Below are 23,307 nucleotides of genomic sequence, written 5' to 3'. Positions count from 1 at the left end.
ATGTTTGTGTGACATGTGGAATTCATTAATATGGACATTTAAAAGGAAATACAGCGTGATTTCATATACATCCATGGTGTTTATAAATCATTGTGTTAAAAGGTGTTTTGTTTGTGTGGTTTAATTTATAGTTTTTCACAGTGGGGTAAATAAAGAGCCCTTGTGAACATCAGTTGGAGCGTCTATTCTGCATCAGATGAAGATTGTTTAGGAGCAGTTTATTTATCATTTATTTGTAGGTCGTGGTTTCCATGCGGACAGAGAGCAGGGCTGCACAAGGCAATCGAGTCTAGATCGGCATAGACTCGCTCTTGAGGGCTTCATAAGTCTTGTATTGAATGTATACTTGTGGACCCTATATATTGTGGACCCTCTCGAAAACGAGATATTGTATCTCAAGGGGTATTCCAAATAAAGAATTTCAATCATAAGCCACTTCTACTCAAGGCTGCTTAATTTCGGACGACACTTAATATGGCGCAGCCTCACGTGAACGTGCATACCGAGTGCAAGTGCACTGTAGGGCGAGTAGCGAGGAGGCGGTTTCAAAAAGAGGGTATAGCTCCTCACCACTCGCCCTACACACTTCTGCTCGGTTTGAGCATAGATAAGGCACTGGGATTTCCCCTCCCATCTCTATTATTTATATATCTACTGTATGCTCAAACCAAGTGGAAGAGTGTAGGGTGAGTGGCGAGGAGCTAGTTTCAAAAAGGGGGATAGGTCACTACTACTGCAAGTGGGCGTGAAAGCCAAGTCGAGAGAAAATAGACCTGCTGTGCTTACACAGCAGCTGGTAAAAAAAGGCTTAAAACTGTCAGGGCTAACAACAGCTAACAGATGGAAACAGCAGCGAGACAAATGTAAGGAAGACACAGACCACTTCTGTGACACACTGGACCGGACCTGCCTTCATCTGGCTGAGGCATGGTGGAATTCCCTTATTTCTTCTTCAACCGGAGGAGTGCCTTTGCGAGCATGCCTAGTACCTGACTGCCTATTCTGGGTAGTGCTGGGGGGGCCTGAAAGACACAGTAATTGGTCCCCAGACCCCATGAGTCTTGACACGAGCATGTGACACGAGTACGAATTGGGCTTAGATAACTGGCAATTTGAAAGTATAGACGAAAGTATAGTGAAATGATGCATGCCTCTGCCAGTGCTTTGTGGTAAAATGAAAGCCTTTTGCATCTTTGTTACATCTCACAGTGACAGTATCCCATCCTCTTTGGGGGATGTTACACACAGGTACTGTAGGCCTATATGTGCTCCCTTTCTGCCATCAAACACATAGGCTACTGCCTGTACCTCTATCTCTTTTTTCTTTTGTCAAGTTATATTTTGGGGTTTTTATCTGAGCCTTAATGACAGACATAGTGTAGGTGCCGGTGGTCAATAAAACACACAGAATAACAATTCATTATATTATTATCGCCCCCAGGGGGGACCACTCTCCCCACTCCCCACACAAGAGGCAACTCGACTCTTGAGGCTCAAGTCCGATTCAACGGACTCAGTCCAACTGTTCCGAGGTCGCTGGATTTGAACTGGGTCGATTTGGTGGCCAGAAATACGTGGGTCAAAACATTCTGAGGTCCCGGATTCAACCAGGGTGGATGTGTTTCAGGGCGAGTGTTCTTGTATTCATAGGGACTAGATCGTCTGAATATAAAAATTCATACAAAATATTTCTTTTGACAGTTGCTGATTTACTAGAAGGCAACTAGAACCAACTTCAACTTTAAAGGAGAATTCCATGCTAGAAGGCTTTCTTACCTTTATTTGTAGTTGTTACGTCCCCAACAAAGAGGTCCAGGTGTTATTTTGTGTAAAAGTGCATTATTGGCTATTTCCCCTAATATAAGCCCTCAATAGGGGCTGGGTTTTTGTGCCAATTCGCTTATTTTCATCGAAATAAGTTGTAAAGTGTGCTGCTTGGGATACTATTTACATTATGAAGAGAGGATATATACAAAAAATATAGATTTTTGAGCGATGGAAATAAGTGAATTAGCACAACAATTGCCCCCCAATGCCCCATTCAATTCAATGCAATTCATTGAGGGCTTATGGTAGGGGAAATAATGCGCTTTTGCACAAAATAACACCTGGACCTCTTTGGTGGGGACGTAACAACTACAAAGAAAGGTAAGAAAGCCTTCTAGCATGGCATTCTCCTTTAAAGTTGAAGTTGGTTCTAGTTGCCTTCTAGAATTCAGGGACAGGTTCAAATTCTTCTGCCCTTTTGTTGTCCCGGAAAACTTTGCTGAAGGACATTCTCTGTGTGCGTCCAATTGATCCATCCAAAACATGTTTACAGCGACAGTAACCTTTCTTTCAACCTTCCCTTGTTCTCTTTGTTGTTCTATTCAATGACGTATGTCCTGGAAAATGGCACCTTGAGTACATTTATGAGCGTCTGGGCAGAAATGCTTTCTGCTGAACACAACAATGAAGCAATAAAAAACGCTTTGCAATATCAAACTTCTCCAACATTTCAAACTTGTGGGAGAAACGGGAGAGATGAACTGAGGATGGAAGGTTGTAGGCCTACGGATGAAATTAAAAGATAATCATAATGGGCTTCAGCTTCACAAAAAGGTTAAAACTAACTGAATAACAAAAACTAGTTGAAATGTGTTTTAGTTAGCTTAGCTGAAATAAAACAAGGCTTTACAATGTTAAACACAGAAATGGTATTGTGTGCTAACAAAATAAACTAAAATCCCAGAAGATGTCTTTGTCAAATTATTCTACATAATAAATAGCCTAGCATTTTGTGCCAGTTTTAACTGTGAATACATTTTATTATAAATGGTGTTATTATTACACAGTACCTTTTCTGACCTTTTTGAATCTCGTCCCTGGCAAATACCTCATAAAATAAAAAACTAAAACAAAGAAAACTAAACTATAGCAAACCCGCTAAAACTAATTAAAATGGATAAACGTTCAAAAGGAAATAAAAATGAATGAAAATGAGAAAACCTTCATAACGTTGTTTACACCCAACCACATTGTTTATAAGCGACATGATGGGTTACATGGTTAAGGTAAAGGTTTGACTCCTGTGAGTCCTGCGTATACCAAACGTTTGTCCAAATGTATTGTAGCTCTTGTCCATATAGCCTGTAATATGTACTTAGACTTAGTATTGAACCGCACAATTATGAAAAGTACTGCTAGTAAATTAACCTAAACATTTTCCCTAGAAACTAATGCTCTGAATGGCCTGTTCGTGCGTGTGTCATTTTGTTTACACATTTTTGGTTCTTGGTTTCAGCTATTTTCATGGTTGTACTTTTTCCATTCCTACAAATGTGTATTGGAGTGCAAAGTCAGTAAATATTTTGAGTAGATCCTCAAAACATTTACTTACGTAATACGTACGGTACAGTGCTCAAGTGCATGTAGCAGATGTGACTTAACTTTATTACTGTTCACCACCGGTGACGACCTACGTACTACGTAGGTGGCCTTTTGTCCATTGTTGTTGACCCAGCTTCTTCTAACACACAACTTGACCTTTGACCATTCAATAATTATGACAGTGTGCGGCCTCACTTCTTATTCTGTGTCACAAACGTGGGCTTGACCTTATGGCAGTGAATGTACAGTATACCAGGAGGTTCCTCAGGTGCTCCAGGTTAAAATTAAGATCATTATCTGTTGCTCCTCATCTTCTGCTATTATTGTACAAAAGCATTATTCAACCTGTTCAGTTGTACTGTTCTGCATGTTTCTACACCATATTGTCCATGCCTAACAGGAACAAACGTTTCAGTATTACCCGTATTGCTTCCAAGATCATCAGACTTCCTACACCCACACTTTCTGATATGAACAATAAGGCCATCACACGGCTAGCACTTTCAATATCAAATGACACTGATCATCCTCTGTATCGCTTCTTTAACCTCATGCCATCTGGACAAAGATACAGAACCTTGCCATGGAAAAAGGTCCGTTTTAGTTAGGAGATTTGTCCCCTCAGCCATCGTGGCATTAAACAAACTGCCCCGCCGATAGGATGGTTCTGTACACAGTGGGGAGTGGGGACCTCATGTTTTTTTGGTGTAATGTGCTCTGTGTTGTTCACACAGATTGTTAAGACAAATATCCTTCGGGACAATAAAGATTATTATTATTATACTAACTAGCCAGTTAAAGCAACAGATCCAAAACGAAGCAGTTAAACTTTACTGTGTATCCTGAAAATACTTTCTATTTCTATACTTACATTAATTAAATATTAAGATTTATGTTGCACTAATTAAATGCAATTACATCAAGTAAAACAGAAATGAATGTTTCAGACTGTTGTGGTAAACTTACTTTTTACAAAGCTATTAAAACAGGAAGCATGTAGCTATATCTTTCCCAATTGTGGAAACAATAGGTGGTTTGAAATAATAGAGGTTGTGAAACAAATCATGAAGTCATAGTTCAATCAGTTAAAGTTAATGTCTTTAGTCATATGGGGGGAATTATTCAGTGGGGAGTGATTTGAGGAGCAGAAATGTGATCTGTATAGAGACGTTAGACTTTATTGTCCCACAAGGGTAAATTAATTTCCAGTAGCACTATTACAACAGCACGCATGACAGCAGCAATACAATAGCAATAACAATGGAAAAAGACAGACAGCAGTAGGCCTACACATTGACCTTTAAGCAAATAACAAAGACAGAAAGAACAAAATAATAGTAGAACTGATCATCTCATCCGCTCTGGGTCCGAGGTCGTTATGGTAACAGGTCATATAACTGAAGACTGTATTCTGTTTTATCCAAATGAACCCTAGCGTCCCTGACAGAACAGGGGCTCCCTGTTCTGGATCAAACATACAGCAAAAAAGGCAAATCTTCAAGCCCATAATTTGGCGGATTGCAGTGCATTCTAGAGGGGGGAAAGGCCTACAAGTTGTAAATGAGCTGCGTGAAAAGAGTTAACGGGCAATTATGGGCACTATGGGCTCCATTTTTGTCTCATCTTTCTAAAGCCACTATTTGGGGATTTAGGGGTGGGGAAAGGGTGTTCCCCCACTAAAAAGTTGGTATTTTGGTTACCTGTCTAAATCCCTTAAACACCTCCAGGCATTACCCGTTATATTATGCATAGGTTTGGTTTGGGCATTGCAATAATTAAACCAAATTTAACCAATCACCAGTCCACGTGCCATTGCCTTTAATAGATCCCTTATCTGTTGCCCGTTAGTGCTATATTGCTTCATAGCCGCTGCCCTGAAGTCTCACTGTGTTTTTCTCCACACGCATAGAGCCAAGAACACTCGTCTTTTCATTGAAAGGTGTTTGTAGAATTAAAATAATAAGGAAATTAATGTTAAAATGGATTGAACTGGGTCAAGATGTAAATACCAACTCTGATTAACAACGTAACATAGTATTGCAGCAAATATGTTTAGTGCTGACCATGTGGGCTGTGACCATGGAGATCTGAATCTAAAGTGGAAGTGAATGCTGTAGCATGAAATGAGTGTATGTGGTAAACAGAAAACAGGTGAGCCTATAAAAGGTAAAGTTGGAAAGTCAGTCTGTCTTTACCAAATAAGTGTATATAGGGTTTAAGTAGTTAATTCATCAATTCTTTAATGTGTCAACTTTTACAAAAAATTGATAGCCTGCTAAGTTAAACTTGCCTGCAATAAAATCTTAAAGAGTATAATTTCATCTCTCTGGTGGCCGCGGACGAACTTTGTGAAAGGGAAACGTTTAGGTCTTGGCATGCTGAAGAATCTGAAATGTTTGCTCTAACCGTTACCACTTAATAAATGAACATGTCCTCTGAGTAAAACTAGACTAAATACTAAATATGTTACCTAATGGGAACCTAAACTGATGTGAACTTCACTTCAGGTCACAGTGGGGTGCATTTTGGTGGAAGAAGGGAAAGCATCAGGAAGTAAGTGATTAAAAGTCAAGCAGCTCCACTCACATCAGCTTTAAATAAATGTTTTAGCAGTGTGATGTATGCTTTATAACTAAGGGCTGGGCTCTTAGAGGAGAATCTGATTCAGAGTCTTGCATTGGGCTATCCTGTGAGACACGTGTTACCCTGTTATGGCACGCCTGTGAAATGGGGCCATTCATCTTACAAACAAGCTCTTGCGCTCAGTGACCCAGATTCTGAGTTATAATTTAGTGAGGTGCCTTATAAATACTCAAATGACTTAGACATGCTGGAGTTACCTAACCTTTCCTTTCATATGAAATAGCTCTGTATCAGAGCCATTCAATCTTTTGTTCCATGGCTTGTGCTGTAAATGCAGACCCGCTGGGATTCTTTGCCACAACACTAATCCAATATAGAGCCTCGGGTTTACACTGAATCAATCCAGTATAAACTGTGTACTCAGGTGTGTACTCTAGTCTTTTTCATTTGCCTTCCATTTGTCTAATAATAGAACAGATCCGACATCCGACTCCTCGCCTCAAAACTCATGAGATCATAAAATCCTTCTATAGTATATTTCTGTACCAAATTAGATTATCTTTCTTTTTATGTATTTTGTGTAGATCATATCAGATACAGGTGATGGTATTCCTGCTGGGCATTGCTGCCTGACGCACCTCCTCCAGTGCCGTTTGAACAGGTGTGCTGTGAGACCTCACTGAACACCTCTGTGGGCCTAAACGGGTCATCAACTGGGGACCACCATTCATCAACGTTTTGCTCCTTTAACCCCAGTACGTCTCATGGTGGCGGAGAGATGGCAGGGATCTCTCCCTGCCACCCCCTGCTGATGGCCTAGGTGTTTGTCCCCCAACTCTTATGCTTCCTCCTTAGCCACAGCCAGAAGCTGCCTTTCTCCGCCTCCTCAGCCAGCTCTTTCATGGCTTTCCGATGGCCTGCTCCTGTGCATGTAGAGAGCAAAGAAGAATCAACATCCTTCTAGTGGCAAATGCACTCCCCCCCCCCCCCCCCCCCAATTGATCTAGCTGCTGTTCTTTTGCTTCCCCCTGTGAACCTGTTTACTTTGGAAATCTTTACATTGATCTTCATCTTCTTAGAATCCATCTTGTAAATGACATTGTCTGTAGAAACAAGGCTCTCTGCGGGTGTCAGTATGGATTCTACTGATGAGAACATACACTTGCTTACGCACGCACGCACGCACACACACACACACACACACACACACACACACACACACACACACACACACACACACACACACACACACACACACACACACACACACACACGCACACACATACACACCTGCCAAGTTACATATGTTAGAGTGCTTGAGTGTTCAGTACGTGATATGCGATGATATCAGTTAACCTATAATTTTGCTTGCATAAGTGTGCAGAATAATCTCATCATGACATGTTTATATACATCATCGGAATGGAAAGGGTCAAATGAAATGAGAGTTGTACCATTTCCAGAGTGCAGCTGTCCTGCCATACACACAGGGTGGTAATTTCATGGAGGTCATGAAGGCCATGGCTATTGCTCTCCCCTCAGTTTTGCCTTATATCCCTCAAAATATGATATTCCCTGAGTAATGGCAAGTTTTCCGTGAGCCACATGCCTGGCCAATAATATTTAATGTATAATTTAAACATCACATCCGTGTGAAGGAGATGTACTGTATGTACATGCATGAGCCGGTAAAGTAGTGTAAATGTGCATCAAGCTGATCTTCACTCTGCAAGTGAAAAAAAAGAAAGAATATTGAAAAAGGAAATCAAGGAGGGCTGCCTTCCAGCTTCAATGGCAAGTTATGCAAGTATGCTACAGCTGAGCTTCCTTTTCAGGGAGGGATGAATAGAATGAATAGAAGAGATTAAAATGGGAATAAGAGAATGAAAGATATCTTCCCCCTCTTCAGCGCAAATTGTTCACTTTTAAATGGGGAGTGAGGGAATTTTAATGACTCACATTAAGACAATCAGCAGTACTCGATCAGTCCAACTGTGTCTAATTTCACGTTCACTAACTCGACTTATTAACACTTCTCTTGGCTTAGGCACGCGCGTACTAAAATGACAGCACCTTGAACACAGCAAGCAGGTGGTCATGCTCATTATTTTTTTAATCACTCTCTAAGGGGGCAGAAATGACGGTCAACACTTCCAGCTGATGCCATTAGTTTTGACATTTTCACATTGAATTTGTCAAATGCAAGGTTGGAGGTTTAGCCAGTTCATTAATTGCCTTTGGATTTACAGTTCCGTATTGTGTAAGCATGCCTGCATGATTCCATCAACATCCTGCAAGAGAAACCTTTATATTTTCACTTGCATGATTTACCTCCCAAAACGTATTCACATCAAAAGCTACCACTAATGGATCTACACATACCGTAAGTCCCTAGCCAAAACACAGTACAAGAATACTGACGTAGACTACTGATGTATCATGCCGGATTAAGAGTTGAACTTGAACATCAAACAGAATTTAACCAATGCATATAAATAGTGGAGCAACAAACATTTTATGTGACTACTAGCCTGCTTATAAGAGAGATCTCAAATTAAAACAGCCAATACAAAAAAAGTTGAATGTACTTTTTTTTCAATAAAAAAATATCAGAGATTCAGAGAACTGTACTGCAGCTCACAGGTAGAGAGCCACAGTCACCTACAGTAGCAGCCTAAGGAATACAACCTGTAATTACTTTTTTTAACCGTGGGATGGAGGGGCTTTATATACATGTGGAGGTGACCCGATTGGAGGTGGCTTGATAGAAGGTGGAGGATAGAATGGTAGCTGCGTTGGAGGTGTGGTCCTGACTCCTGGTCCTGAACTTCAGCTATGAGCTCCATTTAGTGTGGTTGCCAGAGGAAAGCAGACTTTATTCCGTATGAACCTTTTAGGGTCCCTGTGGTGTCATGTGGGTCAATACATCTTCATCATTATACTGTTTAGCGAGCTAAGTGTGGTCGGTGGCTTTAAGAGTAGTCTGAAAGCAGCATTAAGGTCAGACAGCAAGGTTAAGTACTGTAGCTGTTCCTCTGCTTGCAAAACAGCAGACCCAGACAGCAAGACATGCGGTTCCAAGGTTTAACTCTCTCTCTGTGTGTGTGTGTGTGTGTGTGTGTGTGTGTGTGTGTGTGTGTGTGTGTGTGTGTGTGTGTGTGTGTGTGTGTGTGTGTGTGTGTGTGTGTGTGTGTGTGTGTGTGTGTGTGTGTGTGTGTGTGTGTGTGTGTGTGTGTGTGTGTGTGTGTGTGTGTGTGTGTGTGTGTGTGAACAGCCAATCTCCAGCACTGTTGGCGAAAAAATCATAAGACCGAGAAAGCCACTATCTATTCATGTTCAAACGATAATTAGGCCTGGGTACACAACAGTGTGCACCTATAGGCTACCATTGTGTTTTGCTTTTTATCTTAGAAACTGTCAGCAATGACATGAAACAGGAGTGTCCACATGGGTGCTCACAGGAGAAATTGAAAACACACCAGTTAAACAGCAGCGTTTTGTTTGTTTTGTTTTATCTTTCGAAAGCCGCCAGAGACAGCAAATTGGGATATCAAAGGAGATTACATATTGCAGTTTTACGATGTCACACTACCACCCACATCAAGCCGCAACAATTGCTGTCCTTTGTCAGGCATGAGGCCAGACAATTATAGAGCAGTGTTTTTCAAAGAGAGGTTCGGAGACCCTTAGGTCCCCTTTTAAAGCTCCAATCCGTATGATGCATAGAGACCAATTTCTACCTCTCATGCAAAACAGAAGCACTACTACCATCTCCAACCACTGTGCTGTTAGTTATCTTGAATTAGCATGCTATACCTAACTTTTTATTCATTAAATAAGGCTTGCAACTTTACATTAACACAGAGGACCGTGTAGACTAGTAAAGAACGTACTGTCCATACAGTACAGTTTAAATAAAGAGTTGGCTGGCTGGAGACCTTGGGTCCAAGGCCCAGACCCAAGTCATGCATGTGTAACAGCTAGGGTGGTATGAATTTAACTGTAGCCGTACTACGCCACTTTTTCTAAACAATGTATTCATTGTTTAGAACAAGACCCAGACAGCAAGTACTTAATGACTCCTCACATACAATAGATAAAAGGCAGGCAGAAACGTGTTTACCAAAAATACAAAAAGGGTTTAATTGGCAAATAGTTACCTAGTTAAAACATTTCATCAATAACCATCAAGACAATTCAGATTCAACAATAAGAATAAAAGGGGGTTAATACCACCATGGATATACAACAAGTAGAATGCATGCATATAGGCCAGTAGGCTACTGTCCAATGGAATATATTAAAATTGTATTCTTTGGTTGGTTAACTAATTAACAGGACTATAATTGAAACAAATACTGGTTCACAATAACACCAGGCTAAGGCGACCTGACCTGAAGACAACCTGTGGTCATGTGGTTGCGCACCGGGCAGTGGTCGGGTTGTAAGTGGAGAGGAGTGTGTGGGCTACCCAGTATAGATAATGTTCTTCGATCCAAAGGGTAAACACCCGCAAAGCAGCAGTGTGTGCCGGCCCTGAAAGCACAAGCGGCCGTGTCAAACTACTATTTAAATGCAAAAGTTCACTGAGGCAAGAATAGAGAGTTGCACAGTGACCTACCGCTTTAATGAGTGTGACACGCACCGTCGTGATGCCCACAGTGGCAGAACATAAGACAAACTGTGACAACAACAAGATTCCATGTTTATATTTCTGTGGCGTCAAAGACACCAAATTACTGTGTATACGGCAGTGAATGCTGGACCCTGAAGCCAACACTGCAGAAGTCCCTTGACGGGTGCTACACCAGAATGCTGCGTGCAATACTTAACATCAGCAAGACTGTACATGTTACTAACAAGACTCTGTATGAGGGATTACCAAGGGTGAGCCAGAAAATAGCAGCCAGGAGAATGAGACTAGCGGGACACTGCCAAAGGCATCAAGAACTGCCAGCCAGCAAACTGGTGCTCTGGGAACCAACACACGGGCATCGATCACGAGGACGTCCCACGCTAACATACGTGGATGTACTCAAGAGTGATGCAGGAGTGCAAAGTACCAATGGATAGGCCAGATGTATGGAGAACCGGGATGACTGGAAACGACGATGGAGGGCTTGTCTGAGGACGACCTAGAGAGTGGATAAAGAGGACTGTCAATATACCTGGGTGGCGTGGTGAAGTTTCACCGCACGCCACCCAGGTGAGTGGGTCGAGTGTAGCCCAGAGGCTAATATAAAGAGACAAGAATCAGTAAATTCAAGACCAACAAACAATAAATGTAGGTGATCGTTTAAAGGGCAAGAAGAGAAACGTACCTACACCGATGTGCACACTCAAGTCAACATGCTGTCACCCGATGGGACAGCTTAGTTTGGAATTCCCACTTCAGTGGAATAACTACCAGCCATGAAGAGTGTGGCGTGGCACCCACACGCAGAGAGGATGGAGAGAAACAGGCACGTTTGTTTGAATCGCAAGTCACTCTTTTTTTGTCTGTGTGTGTGTGTGCGTGTGCATGTAAACGGTGTATGTGTGCGTGTGTGCGGACCATGAGGCCAATTTTTGCTAAATACATTTTATCCATGCATCACGCAAATCGATATACACTATCGCTATAGTCATGTGATCAACACAGATCTGTCCCATATTCCATCCCGATTGGCTAGGATTACCTTCCAAAGCTTGCAGGATTGGTCCGTTTCAAACAAAATGCCACAAATCATACTGGAGTCCGGGGCATTTTGCACACACCTTCCCACTAGGCCGAGGACGAAATGCCACATACAATTTTTCAAATCACTCTCACGGTGGCCAATTCTTGTGTTTACCTATAACTGCAACTATTTGTGTACAACTTTGTATGCATACTCCCTGGAGGCCAAGGAAAAACCTTTGCCCTGCATTTTTTACATCTGCCTGTTATAGCGCCACTATGAGGCCGATTTTTGCAAAACACATTTCTTAATATTACTTGCACAGATTTTATCCATACATCACACAAATCAATATACACTATCTCTATAGTCAAGAAATGTTTTATTAATTATAATAAATATAAATGAATCAATTCACATAGTAATTATGATTTCCCTCACTATCCCTCCTGGCACTCCGCAATACAAATGGTGTGTATACAAACAAACATTATTTTGTCTGCTATAGTGTCTGCTAAATGCCTACATTGTAAATTGAAACAGATGATTCCCAATGGGAATTAACCCAAGGGAAAAGAAGACTTTTCAATCAACCATTCACACAATGCTTCACCGGCTTACTGAAATGAAAACTAAGAGAAAGTGCTGCGACTCTCAATGCAGGGGTCAGGGAGGGCAGTGGTGCTTGAAATCGACCCTTATGAAAGCCATTGCAAAACGTGATCAAGTTGTTGTTGTATTACCTATCTATGGCAGATGAAATAAAAACACCTGGGTTTCCTAGGCTACTATGGCAGTGTTGGTCAACACAAATGCCCTCAATTTATTTTTCACTGATGAAGGGAGGAAAGGTGGATGTGGAGTGGTTGATACTGATTTTTGTGGGCATGCAGTGAATGCATGAAACTGACACTGGTACACACACACACACACACACACACACACACACACACACACACACACACACACACACACACACACACACACACACTTTACACTTGATGCTACTTGTTTCACTTCAAACTATCATTATATCTTTATCGTTTTCCACAGTGTGGTTATAGGTATGTCAACATTTCAATCGCATACTGTGTGTTGTGCACAATATTGTACTGTTTATTCTTTTTAATTTATTTCAAATGAATTACACTTTTTTTTAAAAGCTCAACCAAGATGTGTGCAACTACACACAACCATGCCTCATTTGCCAATGAAAAAATACACAATCCCTGATTGGCCGAGCGACGCTACTTGCGCACTCTGCTCGCCCAAGTAATAATCAGTAGTATCGGTACCACAACCAAACTCACTCCAAATGGTGTGCGCCTGAGTGTATACACTGTATATGCTGTACTGTATATAGTATGTTATGGTTACTCTGGCTTGAGTTGCAAATTGTTCTTTTTGGGTTGGAAAATGTTTTCAACGATGGCGTCAACCAAGTCATCCAGGTCCTGCTGTAACTGTGCCACATCACTGTCTCCAGGGCCAGCACAAAGCTCTGTGTAGTATTTGATCTTTGGCTCGGTGCCACTGGTTCTCATGGTGGCTACACCCCCTGTGTAGAAACAAATCGCTGGGTGTCCTGATTTAATGGTTACAAATACCCCCAGGCGTTCTAGGTGTTAACTGTTATAACTACCGCTATACTTCCCCAATCCAACCCTGTGATGCCGAGTGCAAAGCAGGGATGGCATTGGCAACTAGGATGTGCATAAATAAGAAATCATTACATTACTTATAAAGTGTGGTTGTTAATACATGTTTTAAAACACAGGCTTTGTATCTAATACCAGAACGTTCGCCCTGGGCGCAATTCCGGCGATCTCTGAACGATCTCTCTTTCTACCTGCATGGTATTTCTATAAACGTAACCTCAGTAAACTATAAAACTATAACCTTATTCTTAACCTTAACCTCAGTAAAGAAAAGAAAAGAAAATTCACCAAGTAATCACATTATTCTTTGTCTGTGCTTTGTTCATAAACACCTGACAAACATGATGTCACTTGGAGGAGTTGAGGGAGAGAGTTGTTGACTTTCAAATGAACAAAAGCCTATGATTAGATCCCATGTACTGTAATTAGATTCCAGGCATCTAGACAACCACTTGTCGCATGGGGTTATGTAAGAGATATTATGGAAATCTTTGTAAAGTTATTGGGAGTCGGATAGACAGTTCGTCTAGCAAAATAATATATGCTGGCAGATCACAAAGGGGGAGGATCAGCTCCTAACGTCCCAGTATTATGATAATTTGACATTGATCATACTGTAGAGTGTAGAATGAAAAATGGGCATACCCCTTTTAACATTTTTAGGCAATTGAAAATCACTGGTTATGAAAAGATTGCAATAATGATCTATCGCCATCCAATTGATTTCCATCCCCGGCCGGGGATCAAACCCCAACCTCCCAGTCCCAGGGCGAACACTAACCACAAGGCCATTGAGCTGGCCATAATGTGATCCTAATGTCGAAGGCATAAATAACCTCTTGTCTTCAGCCTAGAGAACATATTGTACAAAATGTGTAATGGGGTAGTATTTGTGAGTTTCACCAGGAGGGTGAACACTCTATCCTTCCCAGTTCTGCACCTTATTAACAGGTGCCGCGACCAACCTGTAGGAGTCACTAATGCATTATGCCTTATAATGCATTATTCAGCCTGTGTGATTGCTTTTGTAGAGGGGCGGGTTGCCGACTTAAACAGTTACAAATATATAGGAACCATACTGTATACCATATACTGTATGATCTATCTGCCCATGGTAACCCTGGATTTCACTGGGAACCAAGTGATCTCTCTGAACTGGTTCCTACCTACAGCATATGCGATTGAATATTCCTTCTGCACCTATATGGGTACTATATTTGGATAATGTGCTTGCATGTGCAATTCATACCACTTTTACACAGTTACATAACCTCCTTGAGCATGCATAGTTGAAATGGCACTACTATACAACATTGACAACAACAATGAAAATGTTTTAACCCATTCTGAACGGGAACCACTTTTGGTGTTTTAACTAAGCATTATGTTATACTTTAGCTATTGAAAAATAGCAGATCTACAAGCTTGTAGGTCTGCTATTTTTTTTTTATCGTAAAAATGCGGCACAAATCTTTGAATATATATTCTTTCAGAACGAGTGTCTTTTTTATTTCGATGTCAGGCCTAAATGTTTTAAACAGTACACTCAGCTCCTTATATTTAGTAGCATCATGATTGAATATGATTTGTATGCGTCCATATTCAAACAAGCTGTAGTTTGTCTTGACTGGCTGCCCTCGTAATCTGGCCTTCACGCTGTATTTGTTTATTGGTACCTAAAAACGGGCGACTGTGGCTCAGGAGGTAGACTCAGAGCAGGTCGTCCAATGATTCATGGGTTGGCGGTTCGAAAATTACCATTTACCTTCCCCCACTCAATCAACACCAATAGTAGGCTACTGCAGGAGAGACAGGTGTCATACTAAACACAATTCACAATCAACAGAAATGCTGTTAAAACCCAGGTACCGTCCTTTTATAATTCATTGTTGGTACAAATGATAAAATAAGAATAACATGCAACACTAATGACCTCCAAGCTGGCTTGCTGTAAAATGGAAGCAGCTGGGTAGTGTATATGTCTGTTTGTTCCTCTTTAGTCTATACGGCACGGACTACCCTGTGACAGTCATAGTTTTAGTAGATTAAATCAACACGAAAGTGTACCGGTACTCTTTGGAGCGCAGATCTCCACCAGGCCAAAAAGCCTATCCAAGGCCAAGGCTGTGTCAGTTATGGGGTGCACATGACTCACGCGTGCCACAAACTGTTTGCGTTTGTGGCACGCCCCATGAGCAGAAGTGAAACCGGTAAATGTGCTCTCTAGAGGCCTATCAAATATCAACATGCCATTCCAATTTTGGTATTATTGTGTTGTGTTGCGTTGGGTTGTTGTTGCATTGCATTCATGATATATGTTTTTTATAAGAAATAGGCCCCGCACACAATTTTGTAAATGTATTTGAAAATGGTATGTATCAAAACCCTGTTTGACGGTCATTGTCACATGATGCATGAGACATTTGTGTCTAAATTGGTGAGAATAAGTCACATTTTTCTGCAACTAACGGTTGCAGACATTTTGGGCAGACCCTGTTCATGATTCGTGGCAATTTTTGCAAAATTTGGAAGCCAATCGTAGCCAATCAGAAATAAACAAATCAGCCCTGCAATTTTACTCATATGGATATGAAGCATAAACTGATGGTGGAAAAAGTAGCCTATTAATTTATCCAAAGAGTAATAAGTAGTAAATCTTCTCCAAACACATGTAGGCATTATCAAATGTAACTCAATATCCTATACACAGAGTCACATACCTGACAGAATGGCAGACTGATTTGTTTATTTTTGGAACACAGTTCTTATATGACGCAATCTCAGATTTTATACTTCGGTGACCCAGGGATAGCATGGGATAGAGTGACATCAGGACGATTCAAGAAAATCTTGTCAGGCAGAAATGGGTGTGACCTACTGTATATTGGCAGTTGTGTCATGTTCCAAAGATTGTATGACAGGAGTCAGGACGGTTCAAACTTCAAGAGTTAATTAATGGCCACATTTTGAAGAAGCCTGTTATTGCGTCACCATGAAGCTGATTTTAAACATTTGGGGTGGAGAGGATACAGATACAGCACGGTGTTATTGCGTCACCATGAAGCTGATTTTAAACATTTGGGGTGGAGAGGATACAGATACAGCACGGTGTTATTGCGTCACCATGAAGCTGATTTTAAACATTTGGGGTGGAGGATACAGATACATGAAGCTGATTGTAAACATTTGGGGTGGAGGATACAGATACATGAAGCTGATTTTAAACATTTGGGGTGGAGGATACAGATACATGAAGCTGATTTTAAACATTTGGGGTGGAGGATACAGATACATGAAGCTGATTTTAAACATTTGGGGTGGAGGATACAGATACATAAAGCTGATTTTAAACATTTGGGGTGGAGAGGATACAGATACAGCACGGCCAGGTGCAAAACCTCGTCCCCGACCGTTCTGGCCTGGCTGAGATAATAGTTTCAATAAAAGTACAGAAGTTAAATTTGGCTGAAGAATAACATAATAACTTTTATTATTCACAGTTTCAGAGGAAAACACATACAACACAGTTATTTTTTGAATTGTCAAAACAAGCCAACTCAGGGTTGAAATGTCAAATGTAGTTACATTCCACCTTGAACGATACATGGCATGATACAAGACAAAATACTTCGGTCCAGTGGTTTGTTCTCAATAAACACAACACTGGTCATAAATAACAACAAATATGACAGCATGCACATTCATCACTCACTGTTTGCACAGGTTTTACAATAGACATTTACCTGGCCACCACAACCATAAAGCTAAATGTTCCACTTATTAAAAGCATTATTTTCATCATTGCCCAGTGTAATGCACCAGAATAATAACAGAAATGCCCCCCCCCCCCACCCCCACACACACACACACACACACACAACAATCTATGACACAAAATTCACACCCGTGTGAAGTGAGGGGCACTCTTATCATCATACATCATCATGACGTAAAAGAGACACTAAGCCGATTTGCTCAGACACTATGACGTAAAATTCTCCATGCATTGTCAATGGGAATTTACATTGTGTAGGACGAAATTCTACACTAATAGCTGAATATAGGAAGGGCTAGCGCCCCTCAAAAAAAGAAACTGGAAAAGTGAGAAGTGATATACAGTTACAAATACTGCAACACAATGTTCGGTTTCAAATGAAACAAGGAAAATGAAATACTAAGTAAGTTAAAAATGTAGCACTTCCTGGTGGCCTGTTAGTATCTAAGGCAGTATTTCCGTATGAAATAAGACTATAACGCATCATGTCAATACTTAGTAGGCCTATAATGTTTGTCACATCTCCAAAGACCAGTAATAACTCACTCCAACAATAATTCATCCAATGCTTTACCGGCAAATTAAACTTCTGTAATGTACGTTTAAAAGAGTCCTCAGGAGACCTGCATTATTTTGTTCAGACAATGTGACTTCCTTCCTTCTGCATGTCAGTGTGTGGGCATGGGTTTTCCTTTTGCTGCTCTCTGCTATCTATTGACAGGTCCCACCCATCACCAGATTGTATTGTCCGTGGCAATGCCTGGCCAGCCACCGTGAGCCACGCACGTTTTAAGTTGCTGCTGTTAATGCCTGTGATTGTTAGACTGCATTGTGTATTTTGGTATAGTCTTTTGAGACTTTATTGTGTTTCTTTTGTTCCTATATCAAACACTTGTGGATTGCTTTTCAATATAGCTGTCCTTTACTAGAAGTGTACAATCTATGCTGTGAAGTTGTGCCCTTTGAGAAAACATGACTTGAAGCTGCGTCAGTTCAGTTTTTAACTCAAGGGCACCCTGTTTCTTCCATTTAATACAGTATAAATAAAAACGGCATACAGATGAAAAGTCTATGGTATTTTCAATGATGCTAATTGAATACACATATATATATACCCAGATAGGTTTCAGGGGAGTTTTAGCTGCAACCTTTTGGTGTTAAGAGGTATTGTTACAGTAGGAAACAGCAAACTAACACATTCCATTAAGGTCACGTACCAGCACTTGTCTATAATACATTATGGGTAGAGAAATGGAGCAATAATACAACGTTCAGTACGGTTGAGGCCACTTGTGGATTTAAGAAAAGGATGGAATAAATTACACAATGACAACATTATAAATTCGAAGAGTTAATTAGAAGAGTGATTTATAATATATTTATCGCTATTATGGTATTTAGGATGGTTATCTTTTAATTGTATAGTGGGTATTGTCATACCTGATTTTAAACATTTGGGGTGGAGGATACAGATACATGAAGCTGATTTTAAACATTTGGGGTGGAGGATACAGATACATGAAGCTGATTTTAAACATTTGGGGTGGAGGATACAGATACATGAAGCTGATTTTAAACATTTGGGGTGGAGAGGATACAGATACAGCACGGCCAGGTGCAAAAACATCATCCTCGTCCCCGACCGTTCTGGCCTGGCTGAGATAATAGTTTCAATAAAAGTACAGAAGTTAAATTTGGCTGAAGAATAACATAATAACTTTTATTATTCACAGTTTCAGAGGAAAACACATACAACACAGTTATTTTTTGAATTGTCAAAACAAGCCAACTCAGGGTTGAAATGTCAAATGTAGTTACATTCCACCTTGAACGATACATGGCATGATACAAGACAAAATACTTCGGTCCAGTGGTTTGTTCTCAATAAACACAACACTGGTCATAAATAACAACAAATATGACAGCATGCACATTCATCACTCACTGTTTGCACAGGTTTTACAATAGACATTTACCTGGCCACCACAACCATAAAGCTAAATGTTCCACTTATTAAAAGCATTATTTTCATCATTGCCCAGTGTAATGCACCAGAATAATAACAGAAATGCCCCCCCCCCCCCCCCCCCCCACACACACACACACAACAATCTATGACACAAAATTCACACCCGTGTGAAGTGAGGGGCACTCTTATCATCATACATCATCATGACGTAAAAGAGACACTAAGCCGATTTGCTCAGACACTATGACGTAAAATTCTCCATGCATTGTCAATGGGAATTTACATTGTGTAGGACGAAATTCTACACTAATAGCTGAATATAGGAAGGGCTAGCGCCCCTCAAAAAAAGAAACTGGAAAAGTGAGAAGTGATATACAGTTACAAATACTGCAACACAATGTTCGGTTTCAAATGAAACAAGGAAAATGAAATACTAAGTAAGTTAAAAATGTAGCACTTCCTGGTGGCCTGTTAGTATCTAAGGCAGTATTTCCGTATGAAATAAGACTATAACGCATCATGTCAATACTTAGCAGGCCTATAATGTTTGTCACATCTCCAAAGACCAGTAATAACTCACTCCAACAATAATTCATCCAATGCTTTACCGGCAAATTAAACTTCTGTAATGTACATTTAAAAGAGTCCTCAGGAGACCTGCATTATTTTGTTCAGACAATGTGACTTCCTTCCTTCTGCATGTCAGTGTGTGGGCATGGGTTTTCCTTTTGCTGCTCTCTGCTATCTATTGACAGGTCCCACCCATCACCAGATTGTATTGTCCGTGGCAATGCCTGGCCAGCCACCGTGAGCCACGCACGTTTTAAGTTGCTGCTGTTAATGCCTGTGATTGTTAGACTGCATTGTGTATTTTGGTATAGTCTTTTGAGACTTTATTGTGTTTCTTTTGTTCCTATATCAAACACTTGTGGATTGCTTTTCAATATAGCTGTCCTTTACTAGAAGTGTACAATCTATGCTGTGAAGTTCTGCCCTTTGAGAAAACATGACTTGAAGCTGCGTCAGTTCAGTTTTTAACTCAAGGGCACCCTGTTTCTTCCATTTAATACAGTATAAATAAAAACGGCATACAGATGAAAAGTCTATGGTATTTTCAATGATGCTAATTGAATACACATATATATATACCCAGATAGGTTTCAGGGGAGTTTTAGCTGCAACCTTTTGGTGTTAAGAGGTATTGTTACAGTAGGAAACAGCAAACTAACACATTCCATTAAGGTCACGTACCAGCACTTGTCTATAATACATTATGGGTAGAGAAATGGAGCAATAATACAACGTTCAGTACGGTTGAGGCCACTTGTGGATTTAAGAAAAGGATGGAATAAATTACACAATGACAACATTATAAATTCGAAGAGTTAATTAGAAGAGTGATTTATAATATATTTATCGCTATTATGGTATTTAGGATGGGTATCTTTTAATTGTATAGTGGGTATTGTCATACAACTGATTCATAGGGTAAGAGCTGTTTAGCTAATCTGATCATCTGATTTAAATAATACAAATATGAATGTCAAATGTAGATAATAGCACTGGAAATGAGAGATTTAAATTGTATAGCTTTTTAAATAATATTAAAGTCTATAATATGTAATTATTCCAGGTGAGAGGGGAATACCAAAATGGCAAGATACTGTAGGCAGAAAGATGAAGCTTAGTTATCTTGAATACATTTCTGATGACAGTACAACACAATTAAAAAATGACCATAATCTTAATTTACATGCAGTGGAATTCACTCAGTCAAAATAGGTAGCTGAATTTAACGTTTGTGTTTGGCCGACACCCTGATCTGTGGATTTAGATGTGCGCAACTTCCAAACAAAAAATGACCGCTTACAAATAATAATACAACAACAACAAGGCAACCTAGAGGTAGTGCTGTATTCAAGACATGGTCAACAACAAAACTGGTTGGGGAGGGTGGCCCAGTTTTCCATTACAGAGACAAGTTGCTATAACGGAAGGCAATTTTTGATCTGTGGAATGGAAAAGCTCATGATTAGGTATAGCAAGTCATAAGAGTGTCAAACACCTTACTATTGCTATAATAATGAGAGAATTAGGCTTTCTACAAATCTACATACTTTTGGAAATAATACCACCTGTATTTAGGGTCAAAGACTTTAAGGATCTATTCCCTAATAATATTTATAGTCATGAATAAAGCCAGTAATTCTGTTTTATTGTCATTCATATAAATGTTTGCCATAAAATCTCATTCAGTGTAAGATTAAGCTTTTATATTAAAATTTAAATTAAATAAAAGGAATGAAAATACACCCGCACACTGTGTATCTGCCTCGGTACTTTCTTAAATGCAACGTTTCGGTCCCTCTGGACCTTCTTGGTCCGGAGCAGATACAGTGTGCGGGTGTATTTTCATTCCTTTCATTGATGTCCACTGGCCGATCGCACCTGTGCATACGCCTGACTTCTAGGCGAAAGCGAAAGCTTTTTCCTACAATATTAGATTAAACAAAATTACTTTTTTCACAATCGCAAGCTGTCATTGCTTAAACTGTCAGAACTGTCATTACTTAGGAAAACGTACTTAAAAATAACGCAAGTTAAATATTATTGCTGCTAGTAATAGTAGTTCGTGGAATCATTGTTCTTGTTGAATAAATGACATTTAATTAATTTTGTGGGCTTTAGTGAATACGTCATTCAGAGTAACAAAATGTCATTCAGCGTAACATCAGTATTATTTATTAAAATGTAATTACTTTGTTGACAAAAACAAATATCAAAGGATGAAGTTAAAGATAGTTTCATAGATTTATGATTTATATTCAGTGTAGCCATTTATATTATAAAGTTGTCTTATAATACCTTAAAATGCCATAGTTAAAAAATGACATACAGTTATCAGTGTTCATACAACAATTAAATATACCGGACAGTGATACATATTTTCATGGGTCTTTGACCCATTACAGTATAAGTAAGTAAGTAAGTAAGTATAAGAAAAATAATTGTGTGCATAAATTACTCATATAATTAAGTAATTATTCAAGTACTGATGTAATTAATACAATAATAAATCTGAGAATGAACTTAAACAGCACCCTTTATACTTTATTGACAGTAAATCTCTTAAAACTGCAATAGCCAACTATGGAGAAATGCGCAGAAAGAAAATCATGAGTGGTTTTGGTCCAAGACTGAGTCAAGACAGAGTACAATTGCATGCGAGATCAACATGGGACCGAAAACCATTAACTCATTCGGCACCTAGATCGCCTTTTGGCTTATGCGGAGGGACGTAGTTTTTAGAATCGTAATATCTCGGATTCTTCTTTTTGGGTCAAAACAAGCTTGATTTACGCCTCATTTCTCTAAACAATATGATCCTCGGTTACAAAACGTATGTTTTGGGTGAATTAAATAATATTCGCGGCACCCGTTACATAGCGAAAATTCACATTTCTGATTCTCGGCTTCCGAGTGAAACGGCTTTCAGAATAAGATGCTGTGCCTATTAAATGACTGGATGGGGTCCTGAGACACCACCAGATGGTGCTGTTGGCGGTAAATGGTTAAAATGTGGTCTAGAGACCAGACTACAGCTCTACCTCTGGTGAGAGAATGAATGATATACAACACTGTTTCTCAACGTCTGGTCAGGGGCCCACAACTCTTGAGGGTGTACAAATGGAACAATTTTTTTATGTGTTCGTTTAACTCTGACAATGTGACCTCTTATAGACTCTCACAGACATTTTTTTAAAGAGAAGTTACAGCATAACTTGATTCTATGAAGTACAAAATGGAAATGTTGTGATAATTATACATGAATGTACAAAATGCTAAACTATTGCTGCTGCCAAATAGTTCCCATAAATCTAGCATTGTTTAAAGGCGCCTCATTTTCATTAATATAGCACAGCATAGCTGTGAAAATAATAAAAAGTCCCCCCTGTTTCCTAGAACTGGAGGTATGAAAAAAATCATTAACATTGTGAATCACATCTTGATGACATCATCAAGATGTGATTCACAAAGTTAATGCTTTTTTTCAGCTCTAAGGTATAATAATGACATATAAAATGTTGAAAATGAGTGGTATTCCCCTTTAAGTAAACCATATTGTACCTTATGTGACAGATAACAAGATGGCAGGACGGTGTAATTTGTGATTCAGCTATCAAATGTCAGTACAGTAGTTGGTCATATAAAAGTAGAGCTGACTTAATAGCTATATACATTAATACGTTGCACAACAGGTCACTACTGTACATATGTACACACTGTATCTCT

The sequence above is a fragment of the Protomyctophum bolini genome, assembly GCF_963924005.1.
Source record: "Protomyctophum bolini genome assembly, chromosome: 13".
NCBI classification, from domain to species: Eukaryota; Metazoa; Chordata; class Actinopteri; order Myctophiformes; family Myctophidae; genus Protomyctophum; species Protomyctophum bolini.
The sequence above is the reverse complement of the archived record's forward strand: the minus strand, read 5'-3'. Positions refer to the sequence as shown.